This window comes from Hipposideros armiger, unplaced genomic scaffold (assembly GCF_001890085.2).
Source record: "Hipposideros armiger isolate ML-2016 unplaced genomic scaffold, ASM189008v1 scaffold_3, whole genome shotgun sequence".
In the NCBI taxonomy this organism is placed as follows: domain Eukaryota; kingdom Metazoa; phylum Chordata; class Mammalia; order Chiroptera; family Hipposideridae; genus Hipposideros; species Hipposideros armiger.
The window spans coordinates 1,103,416-1,128,315 of NW_017731353.1; the positions used below are offsets into that span (position 1 = coordinate 1,103,416).

The 24,900-nt window shown below is 44.6% G+C and overlaps 1 protein-coding gene and 1 long non-coding RNA gene across 10 annotated transcripts in view; one reads left to right on the forward strand and one right to left on the reverse strand.

Moving 5' to 3' along the window:
- MVB12B (multivesicular body subunit 12B) overlaps window positions 1-24,900 on the forward strand; it is a 192,688-nt gene that overhangs the window by 100,087 nt on the left and 67,701 nt on the right. The window lies entirely within an intron of this gene.
- LOC109379657 (uncharacterized) lies at window positions 8,119-10,653 on the reverse strand. The gene is made up of 3 exons (XR_002123246.1): window positions 10,345-10,653; window positions 8,555-8,911; window positions 8,119-8,166 (listed from the first exon to the last, which is right to left on the reverse strand). It is a non-coding gene; the product is annotated as an uncharacterized LOC109379657 (long non-coding RNA).

Sequence of the window (24,900 nt, forward strand, 5' to 3'; positions counted from 1 at the left end):
CCACTGACATTCCTCAAAGACCAGTGGCCACAATTCCATCAGCGTCCTTTCCGTCCCTCTTGCCCTACGGACGCAGACTGAGTGTGAATGCACCTGGCTGCTGGAGCCACCCCCTCACCTGTCTTGCTCTTCAAATGCCCCATCATCATGTTGTCCTTAGGGTTTGAGGATGGGTTTCCTTGAAAGAAGAGATAGAAATAAAATGGTAGGTGCCTGGTTTGGCTCCCTTGGTCTGTATTAGGGTCTGCAAACGGCCCGGTGGCCAGATCTTAACTATCTCTATAAGACCTGTGAGCTAAGGATGGTTTCATATTCTTAAATAGTTGGGAAAAAAAAACTAAAAAAGAATAATATTTAGTGATGTGAAATTTATATGAAAATCACATTTCAGTGTTTATAAATAAGGTTTTATTAGAATGCATCTATGCTCATTCCTTTACAAATTGTCTGTAGCTGCTTTCACACTACAGTGGCAGAATTGAGTGTCGGTGACAGAGGCCAAGAGGCCCACAAAACCTCAAATATTTACTATCTGTCCCTTTACAGAAAAAAATTGCCAACCCCTGGTTTTTGTCATCAGTCTTAAACAATGGGTGCTCCCATTCTTCCTGTTCTTGCTCCAAACATAATTTTTAAATGACTTTTTAAATTGTTCTTCCTTTTAGTAAATGGCGGCTTTCCTGGCAACGTTCTACTGGCTGCTTCCCCCTCGTTAGGGACCTTCAAGCTCCTGCCTCCCCGCGGGGGGGGGGGGGGCTCTTCAGGGCCATGTTTATTTCTCTAGATTCTACCCCAAACCCCACTCCTAAGTTTCCTTGTCAGCCCTTTTAGTGGCTGTTAGTTTTCTTTAAAAGAATATGTTTGTTGGGGTTTTTTTTAGGGGAATTGGGGGGATGGGAACAATGCTGGGGAATTGGGGGAAGGGGAACAGACAAGTTGCTGTCGTTTTGTTCTTCTGTCTAGTTGTGCAGGACATTGCTTCACTGGCCCAAGTTGGCACCATCATTGCGCTCTTCCCGGGTGAGGCAGATCAGTCGCTGGCTTCTGGACGGCCACTCACTGCGGCTGCTGGCTGCTCACGCTGGCTGCTGGCTACACACGGTAGCCCATGGCAACCCACTGCAGCAGGGACTGCAGCCTACGCCGTTGCCGGCGACTCAAGGCAGCCCAGCTCCAGGTTGAGCTGTTGTTCAGCATCTTAGCTGTGGAGGGCAGTGTCACTGGCCCTCATATGTGGGATCTGAACCGGGGCCCTCTGGCGTCCCAAGCCAGTTCTTACCATCATGCCACTCAGCCGGCCCTTTTAAAGAATATCTTATCTCTCATGAGAAGTCTTCTATTTTAGTTCCTGATGGCATTCTATCCTTTTTCTTCCTTAGAATTGTTTTAGGTGTCTGACCATTCATTCACTTCTGTTCCACCTGTACCAGGAAGATTTTCGTTAGCTCCAGAAAGACATGTAACAAAATAAAAATGGAAGTGAGAAAAATAAGAGTGAATGAAATGAAAAACTAGGGTGGAAAAGTAGGGTGCAGCTTTGGGTGGGCTTTTACACAAAGGGGAGTCTGGATTTGATTCTGAGTCAGGACAGCCGCCATATGGATGCCGTAAAGACAAGCTAGTTGCTCAGGAAGAAACGTGAAGAATTCACTAAAAGAAGTAGTTCTCATAAAGAGGGCCTCGTAAGATGCTGTGAACAACAGAACAGCTGCTTCTCAGTGAGTTTGATAAGGACCACCTGTAGGACCATGTATGGGGGGGGGGTCTGCTCACGTTTGAACCCCTAAAATATTTGGGAGTTGAGTAAGATGTTTCTTAAGAAATGCTCTTGTGGTGGGCGTCAGTGCCTTAGGAACTAGGGACCTTGGGGGATGTCGGGGAGCAAGAGCTCCCCATCTCCTGTCCAACCTGAGGGACATACCTGTGCGAGAAGCTTCCTGTAAGGAGCACTCAGCCCAGAGATGCCCAGGGCTGCTTTCTCTTGTCGGTCTTATGGCAGGTTTTACTTAATGAACAGTTGGCTGTAGGTATGGGAAACCAGCCTGTGCTAGCCTGTTGTTTTGGTGATGGTGGCTATACCCTGATTTCTATCACCAAGGGAAGAATTTTTACCAAAGAAAACTTAACTTTCCTCCCTTTTGAAAAAATTGACATAGTACAATAGTATAAAATAGTAAGATGGCGCCAATGCAAATTAAAACGGGCATGTAATCAAATAAAAAATCTCACACACCCCACAAATTCAGGATGAGCCACACTGCAGATACCCCGAGGCCTCTCAGTGCAAGGGGTTATGGAGCTCGGCTCCTTCCCGTGAGCACCCAGGCAGATTGTCTTGCTGACATCTCCATGTATCCGTCAGCAGTAGGCTGACCATATAATTTACTGCCCACATCATCACATTGGAGAGTGAAAGGGGCACACAGTTGCACCAGGACAAAAGCCGTAACCTGGAACCGACCTGGCAGACTGGGGGATGTGGTCACCCTGCCTTTAGCTTTGTTGGTTTTTTTTCAGTTTTCTTTTTGATCGCTGGAAAAGCCAGCTTATTGCCCTCCACAGCTGTTCCCTCTTAAGAACCAGTCCCCTTTCAAGATGTTTGATACCAGGAAGCATGTGAGCGTGGACATGTCTGAGTCCATCCGCTCGTGAGTTTGGCTCACGCTCATGATACTCGCTCATACCAAGCAAAGGAGGATTTTATCTGAAACACAACCATGTAGGAACCATGTAAGTCTGACATCAGACCAGGAAAGCGCAGAGCAATTAAACATAATTAATGATTTCTGAATATCAGCCTTCTCCATGCAGTTTTAATCTAGTCCTCATTTAAATTGGAAGATGGACATTTAATTATCAGTATTATGAAATTCATGATTTATATATTTCATCCAGTTGGATAAAATTTCTGCCACCAGCTCTTCATCTTATTATGAAAAAAAAAACCTGTATATTTTATAACGTGATCCTTTAAAAAGTCATCTGCCGCATACCAAACAACTGTAAACATATTTTCCTTTCATTGGTAGTGATTACATTATTTGTACCTTTTAATTGGGGGGGGGGAATCTCACCTGGAAAATGGAAAATACACTTAAGATTTAATAATCATAAAGCTTTGCCAGGCTGGAAAGTAAAGGCTAAAAGATGATACCAGTAGGGTGCCTGAGAAAACACTGTTCTTTTCTGTGTAAGGTGTTCTGACCAACAGCTGCTCCAGGTGTAATGTTGGCCGTGTCACGCTACAGGATTTGCGCCTGTGTTCTGTGTGCACGTGCCAGCGGCTCTGCTTTCCCTGTGTACCTGGGCGAGTGTCATCCGTGCCTGGGTTGAGTGACCGTGTTACTGAAAACCGCAAATGCGGGAAAGCCGCCTGTCCCGGCGTAAGCTCCAGCGTGATCTTGGTCAGCCTCTGCATGCGCAGGCATCCCCTCTGGCCTTTGTCTGTAATGGACTTGCGTGGCCTTTGTCTCTGAGCCTGCTCCCTGTCCCCTCCACTGAGACTTCAGAATCACCCAGGGCTGGCTGGAGAGGTGGTGGGTGGGCGTGTGCGATGGTGACAAGGCTCCGAGGGAGGGACATCAGTTTGACGCAGCCACAGATAACAGCAGAGGGGGAGAATTCCTGAATGAAGTGGAAAAAAAAAATATATATATATATATATATATATGTATAATAACAGTGCTCAAATCGAAGAGGAAATAAGTCATTTTAAAGGCATATAAATTTTTATCATCACCCCTAGCAGCCATTGCGTTCCTTGTCTATCCATCTATTCTTGCCCCGACTGACAATAGCATCGAGTACAAAGAAAAATAGAATAAGAAAAAGAAGAAATGAATGGGAGCGGATGGGGAATTGATCACACGGTGTATTTGTATATCCTGATGTAAAAGGTGCACTTGACAGGTGGCCAGGTTTGCTCTGTACACAGCCATGTGTGTGCTGTCAGGAGCACGCACGCTGCCTTGTTTCGATTGATGAATTGCCTGCTTTCTTGATTAAACCTTCCGTCACTTAAGAAACAAAAAGCCTGTGTTTAGATGGCAGAGTGGGACATGTCAAAAAAATCTGTCTCCTTTACCTTCGTGCAGATGCTGGGCACAGACTGTAACATGTATTATTAAAATGAATGTGGCATTTACTGTGCATTATTCCTTTCCTGGGAGAAAGGACTGTAAATTATATGCTAATAATAAGCTTTAACCCTTTCGAAATGCAAAAGATTTAAGAGTGCAAATACTCACGCAGGCCCGGCTAATTGGATGTGCTTTTACACTATCCGCTGTGGTAGCTGTGTCACTGGAGTTAATGAACAGCGTGCGCGGGCAGACACGCAGGCCGCTGGGGGATCCCGTGCCTCTTGGAGGTGTTCCGCTCCGCCAGTGCCTCCTGTAGGATTTCACAGAGAGAGACCCCGAAGCCCCTCAGCTGGGGTCCAGATCATAGCACGGATTAAGTCCGTAGCCGTGTCCAGTTCCCCCAGCGAGTCTGCATCGAGGGCCGTCATGTGTTCCCACCTACAGGGCTGGGCCCACGGGGCTGGCGGGGCTTGGGGCTGGCAGGTACCAGGTGTTGGCGCCTCGCACGTACATGGCTGTCTTCCTTGGCCAGGCTTTTCTGTCCTCAGTCCAGTTGCCCAGGTGGCAGACTCCTCTCCCCAAAGCACAGCTCCTCAGATCAAACCTTCATGCCCCGCCCCAGCCCCTTGTGTTAGATCGGACCACACCTGCCCTGCGTTGAGGCTGGCGGTGGCCAGTCTGCACCTGTCCGGTGTCTTCTCGCCATTTCTCTTCACCTGTGCCCACCGGCCTGGGTTGCTCCCTCGTACCCTCACTTTTGTGTCTCTGTGCATTTGCCTCTGCCAGTCCGATGGCCCGATTGTCCCACCTTCTCCTCTTTGCTGACCTGTGTCCAGACTGCCTCTTACACAAAGCTTTTCTGGTTCCCTTCCAGCTGGGTTTATTCCCACACTGTTGTATGTTGTAGAGTTCAACCGCGAGCACCTTGAGAAGGCAGAGGCTGTGTTTCTGGAGGATGGAGGCTGCCTTTGATCTCTTTTGAATCAAGGAGGATGTAATTAAAGGCAAAGAGAAGACTATTATGTAGTCCCCTGTTCACTCAGCAGACCCGAGAGTTGCCGTGTGGCCAGGCCCCAGGTTTCCTCCTGTGGAAGAAGGCTCAGCATATGACTGCTGGGCATTTGGGGTAGAGCATGTGTGGCTATCGCACCGAGCCACTGCGAACAGCCACACAGGTTGTGCACTGCACAACATACGTGAGTGGCACTCCTTAGAGCTGCGTGAGGGCCCTGCATCATGTTACCTTGGTTGGGCAAGTCACGCATTGCTAGTTATCCATACCTGTAAAATAACACAGTAACCACCCGCTACTCTCCCAGGTCTGCTGTGAAGATCCAGGATGTAAGAACATTGTGTAAATCGAGCAGCAGTGCAGGAATGTCAAGTCTCTCCATATTCACACACACACACACACACACACACACACACACACACACACCACACCACACACACACACACCACACACACACCACACCACACACACACACCACACACCACACACACACACACACAGCCCCCCCCCCTTGCAGGGCTATGATCAAAGCAGGAGCCCAAAGACTTGTCGACAGTTATCACTCAAGACATACTGGCTCATGCTCAGCGCGGCCTTCATCTTAGCACTGTGCTCCTTATGTGATTTTACACATAAGATTCCATCTCAGGAATCAGAGGACTCTAGGTGCTCAGAGAAAATCCCTCCCTCAGTCCAGGGAAACTTGCAATAGGCTCTCTGGCGCGGCTCCGCTCGGCCCCCCTGGAAACTGAGACATTCTGTCACGCATCATCACTTAGAAGTGGGCTATTTTCTGTGGCAAGCAGCCCACGAGCCCCTTCTCAGGAAGGTGACAGAATGGTGGCTTGGGGGCAGGAAGGAGAGAAGTACCTGGCAGAATGAGGCGAGACTTCTATAAAATCTTCCAATGTGCCTTTGGTTTCTTGGAGGAAAAAAACCTGGGGGCCGGGGGGCGGGGGGGGTGCTGCCTGCTGCCCCAGGCTTTCATGTCTGCTTTTCCTGTGCTGCATGGGTAGGAGAAAGTTAAGACTTTTTCCAGTTTCGTCATGGTGAAAAATAAAAACATTATTAGGTGACAGATACTTCAGTGCTCTTAAAAGGGTGGCCACCCTCCCGCTGAGCTTTCATTCTGTCTTTGGTTTTTAAGCATGGCAGCGTAGGCGGCATTGGTTTAATGGGCCACATCCCCCTCTTAAATCCGAGGGAGGCAGCTGGGGGGGCAGTGGGAGGAGGCATGGCGGGAGCCAGAAAAGCCAGGTCCAGGCCCTGCTTCCCCCGCCGCCGAGCCCAGTCACGTCAGGCGCAGCACCAGGCCTTCCTGGGTGGACACCCTGCATCTCTCAGTGTCAGCAGCAACATCAACACCGTAAACATAGTTCAGCTAATACTTACAGGAAACTTCCCGTGTCAGGCATTGGCTGATAGCTAAGGCAGCAGGGATGACATCCGCAGGGTTGAGGATGTGTGGCGACGAGCCTCATGTGTCCTGCAGGCCGACTGCCCGGATGTTACCAGCAAAAGGGCGGACTTCACAGACATTCCATCCAGACACTGCCTTGATTGTAAAGAACTCAGGACAACTAGAGAAAAACCAACTTTCGGACACCATTCTCCCTGTGTATTTATCTTCTTTGTCTCGTTTTTAAGCAGAAATAGGCCCCCATTTCCCCATCATAATTCCCTTCCTGGCAGGCAGCGTGACTTGGGCCCAGCGGCAGGGTCCTTTCTGAAGGCGTAGCCACAGAAATGCTGAAAACAAAGCAAAGAACACGCTTAATCCCAGGTCTTCTTCTGCTTGTAGCACTTTTCCAGAGGTTTGCTCTGGGGTGATCCAAGTAGCCTGGTTTACCAAACACTCCTGCCCAGGGGCGGCTTCTATCAAATTAGCCTTCTGTTTCTTTTTCTATCTCTGTCTCTCTTGTAATAATAGACTATCAGCTGAGAGAGAAAAATGATATAATTAGTGCAACTTCTTTAATTTAAACACATTTAGGGAGCTGAAGTTGTTTTGCCTTTATTAAAATGGATTACGTTATTTTATTTTAATAATACCTAACCTTCCTCCAGCACTTACCACATACCAGACTCTGGTAAGCACTTTCCATGCATTTTGTCATTTAATCCCAATAAATCCTCACCAAGAAAACCTTACAAAAAACCTGTAGGGTTTATACTATTACTCTTATCATTTCCAGTTTATAGAGACAGCACAGCTGCCAGTGTCGCTGTGCTCCCATGCTCAAGCCTTGTAAAATAATCATCTCTTATAAATATCTTTTTCTTTATAAATATTTTTATTTTACAAGTGGAAAAAACTGAGGTTTCAGGAGATTGTGATTTGCCCAAAGTTACACTGCTAGTAAGTGGCGGGGGGAGGGGGGGGNAAAACCTCTCAAAAAATTAAAAAGCCATCTTCTTCCACTGTGTGATCAGTGCCCGCCCACCTTCACACACACACACACACACACACACACACACAACCACACACACACACCACACACCACACACACACACACCACACACACACACACACACACACCACACACCACACACACACACACACACACAGCCCCCCCCCCTTGCAGGGCTATGATCAAAGCAGGAGCCCAAAGACTTGTCGACAGTTATCACTCAAGACATACTGGCTCATGCTCAGCGCGGCCTTCATCTTAGCACTGTGCTCCTTATGTGATTTTACACATAAGATTCCATCTCAGGAATCAGAGGACTCTAGGTGCTCAGAGAAAATCCCTCCCTCAGTCCAGGGAAACTTGCAATAGGCTCTCTGGCGCGGCTCCGCTCGGCCCCCCTGGAAACTGAGACATTCTGTCACGCATCATCACTTAGAAGTGGGCTATTTTCTGTGGCAAGCAGCCCACGAGCCCCTTCTCAGGAAGGTGACAGAATGGTGGCTTGGGGGCAGGAAGGAGAGAAGTACCTGGCAGAATGAGGCGAGACTTCTATAAAATCTTCCAATGTGCCTTTGGTTTCTTGGAGGAAAAAAACCTGGGGGCCGGGGGGCGGGGGGGGTGCTGCCTGCTGCCCCAGGCTTTCATGTCTGCTTTTCCTGTGCTGCATGGGTAGGAGAAAGTTAAGACTTTTTCCAGTTTCGTCATGGTGAAAAATAAAAACATTATTAGGTGACAGATACTTCAGTGCTCTTAAAAGGGTGGCCACCCTCCCGCTGAGCTTTCATTCTGTCTTTGGTTTTTAAGCATGGCAGCGTAGGCGGCATTGGTTTAATGGGCCACATCCCCCTCTTAAATCCGAGGGAGGCAGCTGGGGGGGCAGTGGGAGGAGGCATGGCGGGAGCCAGAAAAGCCAGGTCCAGGCCCTGCTTCCCCCGCCGCCGAGCCCAGTCACGTCAGGCGCAGCACCAGGCCTTCCTGGGTGGACACCCTGCATCTCTCAGTGTCAGCAGCAACATCAACACCGTAAACATAGTTCAGCTAATACTTACAGGAAACTTCCCGTGTCAGGCATTGGCTGATAGCTAAGGCAGCAGGGATGACATCCGCAGGGTTGAGGATGTGTGGCGACGAGCCTCATGTGTCCTGCAGGCCGACTGCCCGGATGTTACCAGCAAAAGGGCGGACTTCACAGACATTCCATCCAGACACTGCCTTGATTGTAAAGAACTCAGGACAACTAGAGAAAAACCAACTTTCGGACACCATTCTCCCTGTGTATTTATCTTCTTTGTCTCGTTTTTAAGCAGAAATAGGCCCCCATTTCCCCATCATAATTCCCTTCCTGGCAGGCAGCGTGACTTGGGCCCAGCGGCAGGGTCCTTTCTGAAGGCGTAGCCACAGAAATGCTGAAAACAAAGCAAAGAACACGCTTAATCCCAGGTCTTCTTCTGCTTGTAGCACTTTTCCAGAGGTTTGCTCTGGGGTGATCCAAGTAGCCTGGTTTACCAAACACTCCTGCCCAGGGGCGGCTTCTATCAAATTAGCCTTCTGTTTCTTTTTCTATCTCTGTCTCTCTTGTAATAATAGACTATCAGCTGAGAGAGAAAAATGATATAATTAGTGCAACTTCTTTAATTTAAACACATTTAGGGAGCTGAAGTTGTTTTGCCTTTATTAAAATGGATTACGTTATTTTATTTTAATAATACCTAACCTTCCTCCAGCACTTACCACATACCAGACTCTGGTAAGCACTTTCCATGCATTTTGTCATTTAATCCCAATAAATCCTCACCAAGAAAACCTTACAAAAAACCTGTAGGGTTTATACTATTACTCTTATCATTTCCAGTTTATAGAGACAGCACAGCTGCCAGTGTCGCTGTGCTCCCATGCTCAAGCCTTGTAAAATAATCATCTCTTATAAATATCTTTTTCTTTATAAATATTTTTATTTTACAAGTGGAAAAAACTGAGGTTTCAGGAGATTGTGATTTGCCCAAAGTTACACTGCTAGTAAGTGGCGGGGGGAGGGGGGGGGTGAGATTCGAACCCAGGTCCCTGACTCCAGACCTAAGCTCCAAATCCCTGAGCCGAGGACGATGCTTCAAGGTGTGTGTGACCATTTCCCTGCACGTGTCAAATTGAAGTTGAAAATGGCACACGCGCCTGGAGTGCATTATGCTGGGACTAACTTGGTATAAGAGGTCTCAGCATTATTTAAACCTCAGATGACTCCTGGCCCATCCTTTCCGGGACCTCCTCAGAGTGAGGCCTGTGATGATGGACTGGTGATAACTCCCTAGCTCCTGGGGCATCTCGAATAGTGGCCGTGGCTCCCACTGGCTGTTTTGGGGCAGAACACTGAAGGGTGAGCACACAGCCCCCTCCCTGAGTGCTGAGTGGCTTAAGGCAAGGTGCTTTAACCTTTCTGTGCCTTAGTTTCCTTATCTGTTAAACGGGGTGACGGTGGTTTGTGGTGAGGATTAGAATCATGCCTGGTCACAGAAAGCCCTGTAGACGCGTGACTATGATTATAGTTATTCCACAGCCCCTCCGTCCCGCCCCTTGTCAGGTCCTTCCGTGACCTGAAAAGGGAATATTCCAGGAACCTCAGCAGGTGAGGCCACCACAGGTCTTGCTGTTGGAGACTGTTGTCTGGGGGAGCTCTGGGCACCTGGATACACTTGCCATAGCCTTGTCTTAGGCCTATGGTGATAGTGGGCACCCCAAGCCCGCCGTTTCCATTATTGGGCCTGAACCTCAGCTGTTCTTCTCCCCCTACCCCGGCGCTCCTGGACCCTGCCCATGGCAGAGCTCTTGTTTAATGGACACTCACCTTAGTGCCTCCCCTGCTTTGAAGCTTCACTCCCTAGATCGGGCCTCCTAAGATGCCAGCCTCTGAGGAAACCAAGCCCGAGGTTACTGAGCCACTGGAGGCCTCCGTGTGTGTCCCCGCCAGCTCCCAGCCCCAGCGTCCCCTCCCCTGGGGCCTCCCACGGCCGCTGTGGCCGAGCTCCCATGCTCCAGCCCTGCGGACTTCAGACAATACTCACAGATTCCAGGTTAGCATATTTTAACTCCTGATGGCTTAATGAGTAAAGATGTACGTGTTGGCAAAACCTGGGGAGAAGCTGGACAGCCACACGAGGTCCGGAGATGAGATCGAAAGTTATCCTTGGTCTGTCACACATGATGAGTCAGAATGAATGCGTTTCACTGCTAACATCAGGACAGAAGAAAGTCTGATCTGTTTTAGAACAGGGAAGCCACCTTTCCTGTGGACAGAATACCTGAATCCATTCACTGTCATACATTTGGTGTTTGTGTCCTGAATACGCAAAGCTTTTTTTCCCTGTTTTTATTAATGGCCAGTGATGGTCCTAACCTGTTTGTTTTTTTAAAAAAAATCTTCAGTGCTCTAGCCTAGAGTTTGGATATAACATATTTATCACACATCCCAGAAAAGAGGCTCCTTATTCCTCAGATTTGTCTTCTGATTGTCTCTAAGACAATGAGTGATGTGGAGCTCCCATCCAAGGTTGAGACCCTTTGTTAGAGAGCGGCTTCTCACGCCTGACTTGTTTTATAGCGCAAACGATCTCATGATCCACTAGTGAGGCAACATCCATAATTTTGAATGAGCGAGGGAAGCTTGCCTCGTTGGCCCTAAGCATCACTTTTGGTGACACACTTAGTACTTAATCGCTCGCTACCTAGAGGCAATAAACACACCCATCTTTATGTTCCACTGCCTCACGTGTTTGCCTTAAATATGCCCTGTGCTCACAAAATGCCAGCATCACTCCTGTCAGAAGGCCCTTTGACTCATAGAATTGTACCATTGTCACTCATCTTCCTTTTGCCAAAGGTGGCCGTGCCTTTTCAGACCCGAGATGGGCAGCTTCTTTGGCCGTAAGCCTCTTGGCTGTTTATGCTGCTTGTAAAACTTTGGCTATCGGATTGGTTTCCCAATTCTAAAAAAGTCTATCTTTTTCTTTCATTATAACATCCTATTCAATGCCCGGTTCTCTGCTGGAGTTCAAGGTCTGCTTTGGGAGGGTAGGCTGGTGATGTCTCATTCACCAGTGTGTGTCCAATGCCCAGCCCAGGGCCTGGCCCACAGGAGGTGCTCAGGGATGTCGGTTTGATTGGTTTTTGAAATCCACCCTTTTGTATCCATCCTTTCCAGCTATGTGACTCTGGACAGTTTACATAACATTTCGGTCCATTTTCTTGTCTATAATTTTGAGAGTTAGAGGTCAAGAACATGAAGTGCCTAGTACTAAGTGGGCATCCCGGAAATGGTAGCTGGTACGACTGTCATCACTACTGTTGTTCCCAGGAAGCTCTGGTCTTATTCACTCCAGAGCTTGACCCTCCCACCCACCTAAAAATGTAACCGGGAGAAGGAGCAGCTGGTCCACTAATGTAGAGCCAGACAGGCACTCACCTGGAGGGACCCTGCCTGGTTCAGGGGACCTTTTGCCGTCATATAAGGCAAACCCTCCATTCTGGTTCAGAAATCAGTCATCACTTGAGATGTTAGTTTGCTGCTGGGTAACACAGGTTTAAAGAGAGCTTCTCAGCCTTTGCGTCAGCTTGAACTTGCCCCTTATCGAATCAGCTCTCCTTAGGGAAGAATTGTATCTGCTCAGCCATCCACATGGTTTCACTTCTTTCTCCTTTGCCTTTTGGTTTCTAGCTCTTTCTTTCCTGCCCCTCCCATCCCAGGACCCTTTAGCAAAAAAAAAAAAAAAAGCCCCTTTTCTTGCCTCAGAATCCTTACATAGCTGTGAGCCAGGGCTTCGTTTAAGGGTTACGTGAAAGCCACACCACCTGCGAGCACATCGTGAAGCCCCCAGCTCCAGAGCAGCTGCCAGGCCACGGGCCCCCAGGCTCTCAGGCCTGCACAGAGGCTGGCCCTGCAGCCACAGGACACACCCTGCATTGAAGGTGTCCTTTCTCAGGGTTTGAGAGAGTGAACAACTGTCTCGGATTGTTTCGGCAGGACACAGGGCTATCTATGGATGCTGAGGGATTGCTCCTTTCTTCCGCCTACGTTTTTTTAAAATAGATATTGGGACTTTTATTTGGATTTAATGAGGACAGACATTTTAATCAGAGGTTAGTCATTTATTTTTGCAAACTATTGTTTTGATTCATCATTTTTGCAGATAATTAAATGGATCAGTTGACTCAGTGTATCTACTTATTAAAACAGGTAATTTGGGGAAAAAAAAAGAGGTGCTATTTTTTAGATCACTGCACAAGAATTGCTCTTATCTTCATCTTGGAGCATAGTTTCTGGTTGTTTTGCCAGAAGGCTCTCCCGTGTTCAAGCATTTGGTGTCCCTCTGGTCTGGGGGGGCTTGCCCTTGGATAATGGTGGTGTTAGCCACTATGCCTTTTGAAATGGGAGATGAAGAGTAAACTCCGCTGTTAACTGTTAGAAGGACTCTTCGGTTTTAATTGGATTATGAAACAGAGCCTACAAGTTATGAACTTTGCAGAGCAGCAGTTCTTATGCTAAAAACAGATTAATTGTAGCCCTCGCAGTGGGTGGAGTTTAAAAGTCAATTACTGCTTGTCCTATTATAATTTGCACACCTAGGATTTGAAAAAGTCTGTCACTTAGTATAAAAACGAAAAGGTTACGTGTACTCATCGGAGTGTACCTGTGACTTCATTTGTAAATGCTTTTAGCTACATGTATTTGTATGTATGCAACTTGTAGAACGGTAATATAACTCCATCTGTGAGCAAGATTCCTTACGAAGAGTAACCTTTAAGATTTAGTTCTTTAAATCCGTAATGGCTTAGAATATAAGCCTTTGTCTGGCACTTTAATCCACTTGTAGGCACCATGGCCAGCCGCTGCAGGGCTTTGGGACCACTCCACTCCCCGGGTCATGAACCAGTAAAGAAATGGCTCTTCGGGGGTCAATTTTTTAAAAACAAATTGCTCACGACATTTGCTTTCTTTGATTTTTCCATGTTTGTGTCCTGAATCAGTTAATTCGCTCATTAAAAGGATTTATTTTAGGCGGACCAATTAAAACTTTGGAAGCTAATTTTTTGCTGAGCAGCGCAGACCTCCGAAAACACAATTTATAACATGGCTTCTGCCCTTTTCCACCGAGAGCTGTCTGATCGTACTGCAACCTCTGGTGCTCGTGGAAGTCAAGAACTGCTGTTCTTTGTCCTCCTCTCCGGGCTGAACTGAGCCGCGTGTGTAGGTTTCTTCCAGCCTCCATTGTCTTAAGGTGCATGGGGCGAGTCTGAGAAGTCCAGCCCAGCCCAGGAGTGGCACGCCGTATTTGTTTGCTTGCATAAACCCCATAGTTTAATTTTTTAAAATAGGAAGCTGCTGTGTAGTTTGGATATTTAAACAGTTATTAACCGAATGACAATTAACAGATTGCATAGACAGATTTTCTTTTGAAAACCTCCGAAATTGAGTACAGTTTGCAAAACTATCACGGCATAGTAATGACAATGAATTTTGATTTCCCGGAACTGATATTAGACTCCTTATTAAACTATGTGCATCTGCTTTTAATTTACTCCAAATAATTGGAAAATGCAATGAAGCTTTCCAATTAAAGCACGGCTTTATGCTGTTTAATAATACCCCCATAATATTATAGCTTATGAAGTGACAGGTGAGTTGGTGTATGAATAAAACATAAAGGCAGCAATAAGGGACAGAAAACCGGAGACAGTTGTGGGGATTTTAAATGCTGGATGTAATTTGCATATATTAATCTCTTCTTTTCAGCCTTATCAGGCGTTCTTCAGTATTTGAAGTTAAAATAGCGTTGACAGGCGGGAGTACGCTTAGTTTTTTCAAGGATTTATTACTTGTATAATTTCTGATCTTTAATAAGCAGATATGACTGATCCTCATAGTTCTATAGAAATCGGTTAATTGTTCCAGATGGCGTGTACTGATTATGCAAAATTACTTTTCACACCATTTTTTTTGTGATGGAGTTTGGAGTAAAATTAAATTTTTTATAGCCTTCTTATCATGCTGTTTTACAGTGGTTTTTCTACAGAAGTTGAATTTAATCTACTATATTACATTGACCAGCACAGTTATTCTAATGTAGCATTTTGTGATTTGACAAAGAATAATAGAACACATTGCTCATTGTTCATTACTGTGTCCCTAATAAAAGGGAGCTCCTGTGTATAGAACATAGCTGTTATTTATGAAGAATGCCTAATTCATGCCGTTAAAAATGCGAAATTGTACTATGAAGTAGTCCTTTTTGGGGAGAGAATGTCTGGGAAATAGGCTTTTTGCTACCGACTTTACATGCTAAAGGAGGGTCTTCTTTTAATGACCAGAGTGTTGAAATTGTGCTACTTTCTTCTTTGAAGGGAGAAAAAAAAAAGCCAGCTAATCTCATTCTATTAAGAGAGGTGTCACCGGTTGACTTGTCTTGATTTACATAATCCCAGAAGTCTTTCATAATTGAATAGCATTTATAAAAGGTGGTTACACTTTGGTGTAAAGTATCCAAAAAGGGTCGAAAAAGCTTCAATAAATAATTCGTCTCTAGCATTTTCCAAAGTGTCGATTTTCTAAAGCATCTCATGGCTGGTATCAGATCCCAGTCCAGGTTGTGGGAGGTACCAGGTGACATCAATCTAGGCTTATTCTTGTCCAGGTTCTCAGGTAACATTTTCTCTGCAGCTCAGCTGGTAGTGGGATGTGAAGGACACAGCAGATTCACCCCGAAACGGATGCAGGTTTCCAAGGGGTAGGGCGGGGCGGGATAGTTTTTTTGTTGCATCAAAAATCCTGACTGGGTGTGTAGTGTTTTAAATAAAGCAGGTACATATAAAGAAAAGTATTTTATGTATATAATCTGAAGCTTGACCTGTTTTCAAAACAGGCCACTGTGTATTAAGTCTTACCAGGGTTTTCATAAACTTGGGATGTATATTTCTGTTCTAAACAGAGTAGAATCCATTGCACAGAAACACACAGATCTTTACACGGCCAGACAACGCGCTTCAGATAGTTCAGTCCTGCGCACCAGCACCTTCCCACCCATGTCTCGTCCCCCAGGCCTGTCTTGTTTGAACAGACTTGAGGCGGCTTTGGATCTGTTTAAAAGGCTCAATGCTCTTAGCCCTGGGGGAATCAAACTTTTTTTTTTCTTTTTTTTTTTTTTTAAATATCCTTCCACCAGCAACACTGATTGTTACTCACGGGCCCCTGGAGTAGAAGCAGGACTTCACTGTGAAAACAGAAAAACAGAAGCTCACAGACCTGGGAGCTCAGAGGGTGTCTGTCTGTCTGTCTCTGCTGGAGGCGGGGCACATGCAGGGTGATGGTTACTGTGTGGGAGTGTGGGATTTCTCCAGGGCCCAGATGTTACTGCCACCAGTGTCACGTAGCTTGTACTGTGTACATGGTACCGTAGCCTGGTCTTCAGAATATTTTTGGTTAAATTCTACTTTTTATCTAGTGCAATATTGAAGGAAGTTTAATAGTAATAGTAAGGTCAGTATGTTTAGCTACCTACAGAACTACAATAGAATGACTAATTAAACCAAACCTAAAGAAATGTGAGTTGGAGCCCAGAGCAACTTTCAAGAAGCAGAATCAACTGAATTCTGGATTCTCTTTGCCTCTGTAGTACTTGAGAAATTTGAAACTTTTCACATACTCTCTCTTGTAAAATCAAAATATATTTTTGTGAAAAAGAAAATTCTAGGAACAGGAGAATGCGTAAATCAGACATGATTAAAAATATTTGTTCTAATGCAGTAATAATTTGGTAGTAATGCTTTCATCAGTATAGCTTAAGGCTACATTAAGTGGACAGACTTTATATGGATTCTCTCATTTTAATCTTCAAAATGCTATCTAATGTCTCATTAAGACTTGCATATAATGTATCTTAAGTACAGTCATTAAATATAGTTTAGGGAGATTTATGTTCAGATATTGCTTAAAGATGTTTTAATAGGCCCATTTACTCTGATGATATTAATGAGCTCTTAATACAGACTAAGCTTCTAAAACTAGTGGTAAAGACTCCAGTCTGAACACAACAATTTAGGATTAGTGCCTGGTTTGGAAGAGAGCCCGCAGGTCAGCCCACTGACCCTCCCCCCCCCAGGGTCAGTGCAGGCCCCTCTGACGAGCCCTGAATTTAGGAGACGGTCTCCTCAGACTTGGTCTGGCTGCTGACTCCAGAGGGTTCCATTTTTCTGCAAGACTGAGAACAATCCTTTCGCTTCCCCTGAAACTGAGCACAGAACATGTGCTAATTTGGCCAAATTTACATGTCCAAGGTCATTTGGTGTTGACGCTCCTGGTGGTGGCAGTGGGGCGTGGGAGGATTGAAGAAGGCTGTTGCTCTGCTTATTGTGTAAGCATCTGCCAAAGAGGGTGTGCGGTCTGGCATCATCATGGGAACAGCTTTGATCTGCCATAAGTGAACTGGAAAGGCCACATGGGTGTGCGTTCATCTTTCAGGCATCCGTAGCGACCGAAATATACGTAGTAAGGTGGTCCTGCTAATTCAAAATTGAAAAAGAAAAACAGCCCAACAGGAATCTCTGTGTACCCCGTGCTCGTTCACCGTCGTCCCCCGGGCCCCACTTTTAAATGTGTCACAAACCATCTCTGTGATGGTATTTCCTTTTCTTTCAGAGAAATATTGAAAAGCAGATTTTGGGGGTTTCAGTTATTTTAAGGGAGAGAGAAAAAAAAGAACCTATGAGTTCAGAGACTTTTCTAATTACCAAATTGGTTTGTTATAAAAAGATAATAGCAAATTTCTTCTTCTCATAATTGGACATTTCTTCCCTGTAGGCTGCTGCACACACAGCCCGTGCATACACAATAAGTTGTGCTTTTGAAAAGCCATAACTAGCTAATAACAGCTACAGTGTCATCAGAGAGTAATGGTGGGCTGATTAGCATAATTAATGACAAATGGTGGTGCAGAATTGGTGGATTGGTTTAGCGGATGATGAATGCGGCACGGCCTGGGCTGGGGCCTGCCAACTAGGCCTCGCTGGCTGTCAGCCCTTCTGTTCTCGCTCAGGCAGCCCTCATTAGTCACGATGGGAGGTGCCAGTTTATATTCTGTTTGGAGCACAGAAAACTTAATAATCCAGGCGAAGGTGGCTTTCCCTTTTTCCCCTGTATTTACTCACAAAAATTTCTTCTCACTCATTCCCATTGTGGCTGAACCGAGAAGACACAGCTATTTCAAGAGGCTCCCATGATATTTGAAGGGCAAACAAAAGGCAGTGTAACAGACACGTGTATTGCAACGCGCTCCTCTGACCATGGACGAATCACCCCCATTAGGAAAACTCCTGCCTTGTGAACTCTGTTTATCTGAGTACTTATAAGGGGAAAAGAGATGAACTCAGTAAGCTATACATTCTGTCCTGAACTAAGGCTAGCACATTTATCTTTGACTCGATTAATCAGACCTCATTTGCATTCTCAAATGAGACTGATAAAAATGGATTTACCTTTTAGCCTTTAGAGGGGGAAAAGTATGTCTCTGCAAGATTTCTGGGGCTGTCTTTCCTTAACCCGATAAGAAGCAACTCCTTTATCAATAAAGATGAAAATCCTTAATTTGCATTAGTGAATGAGACTAATTATTATATAGTTAATTAGCATTTGGAAATGAGGATTATCTTAATTACAAAGCACAATTTCCCTAATAGCTACAAAACTGTAAGTTTGATCCGTGTGGAAATTGGTAACTATTATTATGTAATTAGTGATAACATTAATAGTACAGAGTTTTTAGGAATAACTTGCATATGCAAATGCAATTTACCTGAGCCAAACAAGTGTACCATTAATGATTAGAGCATGATAGAGCTGACTGAAAGTTCTAGATAGCTGAAGGGTACCCATTACGCCGAGTATCTAGATTATGAAGCAGTAAAGTAAGTAAGATCTTTTATATTTAGGAGGTCAGTGTGGATTTTGTTTTAAGAATTAATAGCCGTCGGGTTAAACATGAAGCCAATTGCTTAGGGAAACAGCTGGCCATGCAGTCATCTCCTTGTCTTTGATTTCGTTAAGCTTCCCCAACATCCTTTGAATCTTAGATGTATTTCTCTGCACATTTTAACATTTCTGAATATTGGATCTGTCTTAAAGTGTACTTTCATTTATTTATTTATTTTTTTAAGATTTTATTGGGGACTTGGGGGAGGGGAACAGTTTTGAGGAATCAGGGAAGGGGAACAGACAAGTTGCTGCCCTTTTGTTCTTCAGTCTAGTTGTGGAGGATGTCGCTTCACTGGCCCATGTTGATATTGTGATCATTGCGCTCTTCCCGCCTGAGGCAGATGGGTCGCCGGCCATTGAACAGCCGCTCACAGCAGCTCTCGGCAGCTCACGCCGGCTGCCGGCCGCTCACACTGACTGCCAGCCACTCACAGTAGCTTATGGCAGCCTACTGCAGCCTACATCATTGCCGGCAGCTCACGGCAGCCCAGCTCCAGGTTGAGCTTTGTTCACCATCTTAGCTGTAGAGGGCGCAGCATCAGTGGCCCGCATGTGGGATCCAAACCGGGGCCCTGCTGCTCAGAGCTGGCATCCCAAGCCAACTCCTAACCAACGCGCCACTCAGCCGGCCCTTAAATTAGTGTACTTTTAAAGCAGTAATGCACACATATGAGCACAGCAGATTATGAAATTGATGGTGCAGCTTACAGCTCTTGGGGGAAAATGTGGAGTTTTCTGAATTTTATCCGTACGACCCTGGTTTCCTCCCTTGAGCTGCTGCTTTATCTGTGTCCCGTCTGCTACCCATCAACTCACTTCTTCAGGCCGTAGCAGTGTTTCCCAAAAGATGGGGCGTATGCCCATGAGGGAGCATGAGATGTGGATGGCCATTTTAGGTTTTTTGGGGGTTTTTTTCTGTTTCACCCATAATAGCATATCAGAGGATAGCCTTGTTTGGAATAAGAATAAAGTAGGTGTATTAGTCAGTCTTTGCTGGGTTCTGCTGCAGTGACACACAGTTCCCCAAATCAGTCCCCCAAATCTCAGTGGCTGACACCGCCACCATTTTGTATGTCACTCAAGTTCCAAGGTGGTGACTGCAGATCAGTAGCGGGGTCCTGCTCCTGTGTCTTCTCGGCCTGACACCCAGGCTGAAGGAGCAGCCCCCATCTGCAACATGCTGTTCTTAGGGCAGCGGGAAAGAGCAAGGGACCTGGAAGAAACCCCGAGTGGCTCCTTGGGCTTCTGGTGACATGGGAAGGCATCCAGCCTCGCCAGCATTGGTGCATAAGTGTGTCCTCTTTCCCAGGAGGCCCCGGCCTTCCTGGGGCAGTGGGGGAGGGGGTGGTGGTCAGACTCGCGCAGGGGAGTGGGAACACATACTCAGGAATGGTAATTTAGAGTTTTAAAAAATGAGTTTCAGGGGCCGGCCGAGTGGCGCGATGGTTGAGAACTCGCTTGGGATGCCAGAGGGCCCCGGTTCGGATCCCACATATGAGGGCCAGTGACACTGCCCTCTACGGCTAAGATGCTGAACGGCGGCTCAGCCTGGATCTGGGCTGCTGTGAGTCACCGGCGACGGCGTGGGCTGCAGTCCCTGTGGCAGTGGGTTGCCATGGGCTGCCGTGTGTAGCCAGCAGCCAGCGTGAGCGGCCAGCAGCCGCAGTGAGTGGCCGTCCAGAGGCCTGCGACTGATCTGCCTCGCCTGGGAAGAGCGCAATGATGGTGCCAACTTGGGCCAGCGAAGCAACATCCTCCACAACTAGACTGAAGAACAAAGCGACGGCAACTTGTCTGTCCCCCTTCCCCCAATTCCCCAGCACTGTTCCCATCCCCCTAATTCACCAATAAAAATCTTTAAAAAAAAAATGAGTTTCAGAAAAAAGGAAATTTAAAAAATTTTAAAATTGAGTTTTCAGATGTAAAGACAAATGCAAAGTCAACAATTATCCTGGAAAAAATCAGGAATGCTGGGACAAGAGACACTGCATCCTAAAGTTTGGGAGACATTGACCTGTAGTGTCTGTAGCTCATCTTCACGTCATTAGGAGCTTAAATTCTCCTGGGATAGTTGGGTGTTAGCTCTGAGATTTTCACAGGTGTAACCGTGTGGTAGAAAGAGCACTGCCCTTGGGGGTTTAAGGCTTATTTTGACTGCCTCCAAACTGAGAAAGTCGCTTCCTTTCTCTGGGATTCAATATTCCCAGCTGCAAAAAGAAGTCCTTGGTCCCGGTGGCCCTTCTTCTGCCCTGCCCTCCCGCCACACCTTCTGGGCATCTGTTAAGAGGCAGACACCTTGCAGGGGGTGGGACAGAGGCGCTCCAGAAAGTCCTGCCTCAAGTTGGTGGGACTCTGCAGTTCCTATAAGAACCTACAAAAATGTTTGTTGCTAAACAGAACAGTCCAAAAACAGACACAGACTGTTCTAAATTATAAAAGTAATGTGTTCATCCTAGAAAAGCTGGAAAATACATAAGAGCATAGGGAAGAAAACCAATATTCATAACCCGTTACCTAGAGGAACACTATTCTAGGGTAATCCTTTCAACTTTCTTTCTATGCTATATTTATATATAGAAGTATATTATGTCCTTTATCTAACCAGTCCTGTATGGCTGGATACTTACATTGCCTTCGCTTCTAAAAGTAATACTTTGATGAACATTCCTTCAGATAAATCTGTGTTCCTTAGGGTAAGTGTGCATTTTTAAGCATTTTGACATATAATGACAAATTGACCACCAAAATGGTTGAATCCGTTTGCACTTCCACATATGCGAGAGGGGTTTCTACCCGCCACCCCCAAGCCTTACTAAGTTGCTGTTTATTGTAAAATCCTTATCAGTTGGAATGATGAGATGGCACCTTACTGTTAGTTTCCATTTCCTTGACTGCTAGTGAGGGGACCTCTTCCCTATGCTGATTGGCCATTTGTACCCTCTGCACCTGCTCCAGCCTCGCTTCTTCTCTGTTGAAGTCTGGCTTTTGTTTATTGAATTGTAGCAGCTCCTTATGGAAAAAGGTCTGTTTTTGCTCTCATATTACTACTGCTTTTTTTCCAGTTTGTGGTTTGACCTTTAATTTTGCTTTTCTTTATGTTTTGTGCCTTTGCCATCACATTTTAGAAAGGCCTTCTCTATCTCATGGTATATTCTGGCACCTTCTTTTTTTTTTTTTAAACATTTAAATCTAAAATTCATCTGTAATTTGTTTTCATATATGACATAAGGATCTAACTATGTTTTTCCAAATTATTTATCGTTGTCCAACACCACTTACTAAATAATCTTTCATTTGAGAACAATCTTTTCTTGACCTCATGTTATCTACTATGATATATTTTGTGGCTTGTGTCCTGCCTCACTGACTTGAATGCATATTCTCATGGGAGGATCATACTTCTAATTATTATAAATGCATGTGTTTTGATATCCTGCCGTATTATGCTTTGCACTTGTTTTTCCAAATGTCTCTGGTCATTCTAGCTGAATTTTTTACCCAGTTGAAATTTAGAATCACTTTAAGTTCCAAAGAAAACTACTTTCATGATTTTGACTGAGAAATGATCGAAGTCATAACTTAATTTGGGGAGGATGTTCATCTTCAAAATACTTAATCTTTCTTTCTAGAAATGGAATCTGACTCTCCGTTTATTCAAATATTCCTTCATATCATTTGGTAAAGTATTATAGTTTACTTAATTCCTAGGTTTAATTTTTTTTTCTTGTTGCTTTGCCCATTATGTTTTAACTGGGAATTGTTTATGTATATATTTTTAAAATACTGTTGGATTTTGAATATTCATTTTGTAACTGGCCAACTCTCTGTACACTTGTTATTTCCTGTAGCTTCCTTGATTTACTTGGGTTTTCTCAGTAGAAAACAATATTATCTGCAAATATAATTTTGTCTCTTTGATAACGTTTATACCTCATTTCTTTCTCTTGCTTTGTATTATTGGCCAGAACATCCAAAGCAGCAAATGGTAGTAGCAATAACTTGCATTCTTATCTGGCTCCTGACTTCTATGGGGATGTTTTTAGTGTTCTGCCACCAAGTCTGACATAGGCTGGTAATTTAGAAGAGAGAGTTTGATCATGCTAAAGAAATGATTCTTCCATTCCTATTTTCCTGGGAGTTTTTTTAAAAATTAAATTCAGGCACTAATTTCAATTTCATATAAAAATCACTTCTGAATCTATTGGTACAGTATTGTATTCCTCCTCATTTAACTTTCATACAAATCATTTTATTTTGATAATTTGGAATTTAGAAAATGATTGTTACATTTCTGAAATAAATCCTACTTTACTGTAGTGCATTATCCTTTAAGTATAGTACCAGATTTGAGCTGCTGTTATTTAAGTTAGGGTTTTGGTATTTTATGTAAGTGTTTTATGTAGGTAAGATTGGGCGCAGTGCTTATCAAGATATTATTTTTGAGTGATCTAAGAATCGGAGTTTATTTCTTTCAAATATAAGAATTTTTTTAAAGTATTGTAATTTCTATTCCCTGGGGATTAGGGGGGGGAGGAGATGGAAAAAAATCTCCCTATAAAAACTAAATGGACCTGTAAGCACTTGGGGGAGCTAAGGGTACTTTGGGGAGAGGGACAACAATTGCAGTTTCTTTCACAGTGATTGATGTTTTTTCAGGCTTTCTGCTTCTTGAGTCAATTTTGTCATTTATATTTTTTTGAAAGAAAAATCACCCCTTTCATCTAAATTTTAAAGTTTAGTAGTACAGAATTGTGCCTCAGAGTTTTTATTTTAAAATGAATATACCTGTAGTCAAATATATATACCTAATGTTATTTTTTCTTCCTTTTTCTTGGTTATTCTTGCTAAGGATTTGTTTTATTTACCTTTTTAAGTAGCTGGTGTTTTTTTTTATTTATAAAGGCATTAGGCTTTTGCTTTATGTTTCAGTGTTTAATTTTATCTTTAGTTCCTTTTTTCTAATTTGGTATTGCTTATTTTTGTTTTTCATAGCTTCTTGGGTTGGCCACCTCATTTGTTTCAGTTCTTTTTTATTTTTAATTCAAGAATTCAAAGCTATATAAATTTTTGTGTATTTTTATGGTATTCTGATATATAGTATTCACATTTATAAATGTATAGTAATTTTAGTTTTGATTGCATCTTTGACTTAGGTGTTAGAAAATATTTTTTTCTGAGTGATTGAGATTTTGTTTAACGTTTTCTTATTAATTTCTAATTTTATTACATGGTGGTCACAGAATGTGGCCTGTATATTTTTAAATTTTTTTTAATGTATTTAGACTTTCTTTGTCATCTACTATATATTCAGTTTTAGTAAATGTCCCATTGACACTTGAAAATATGTCTTCTTTCTGTAAGGCACAATGTTTGAGACACACACACACACACACACACACACACACACACACACCCTTTGATCAAGTAGGCTGGATGGATATATCCATATTCATACCCATATATACATTTATCCATCCTGGTTGGCCAAAAAATGGTAACTTTTATTGTTTCGTGAATTTCTTCTTATGTTATCATTTTTAAGCATCTGTTTTATTTTGTTTTTTCAATGTAGTGTTAGGCCATGAAGGTTTATGACTGTGTATTTTACCCTTCATCAAAGTCAAATTACCCCTTTTTGTTCTATTTTGTGTTTTTGTTCTTAAGTTCCATAACGTTCTTGTCCCACCGTGGCTCTCAGGCACTTTGCGGGGGCCCCAGGCCCTGGCTGTGGGCCCTGTGGCTCCCCCCTCTGCTCTGGCCATTTCGGCTATTCTTCAGGCCTTTGCTTTGTTTGTTTCTCCTGCCCAGAGAGTCTTCATGTTCCCCATCCACACCCACTCCAGCCTTGGACTTGCACTAAACCCAACTCTTCCAGGAAGCCATTCCTGGTGCCTCCTGGTTCTCTGGTTCCTTCTGTGAGCACCTCCAGCCTACCTTTGCATCCTGAGCATAAGCACACCTCTCTCAAGCGCCCTCCATGTGCACGTCAGTGACCCTGCATCCCCTTCGTCCATTCCTTGTGGTCAGGAGCTCGGCTTACAGAGTTTCCCCAGTCCCACCCAGCACTTGGGACCAAGTCCAGCTCTGCTCTGCCTCTCTGTGCCACATAGTTATCTTGTTATTAAAGGGGCTGATTGCTCTACTAGACTCTTCTGTTCTTAGAGTTCATCATGAAACACCAACTGATTCATTTTTTTTCAATTACGTTGATCATTGGAGGTGCTCTTTGAGAGCTTTCCCCCATTCCCTGGTGACACTCCAGGGACACGCATAAGAACCCTCTGCAGGGCCGGCTGAGTGGCTCAGTTGGTTAAGAGCTCGCTCAAGAGTTTGAGCTCTGAGCAACAGCAGTTCGAGTCCAGCCCGAGCTGAGCAGCCGCTGAG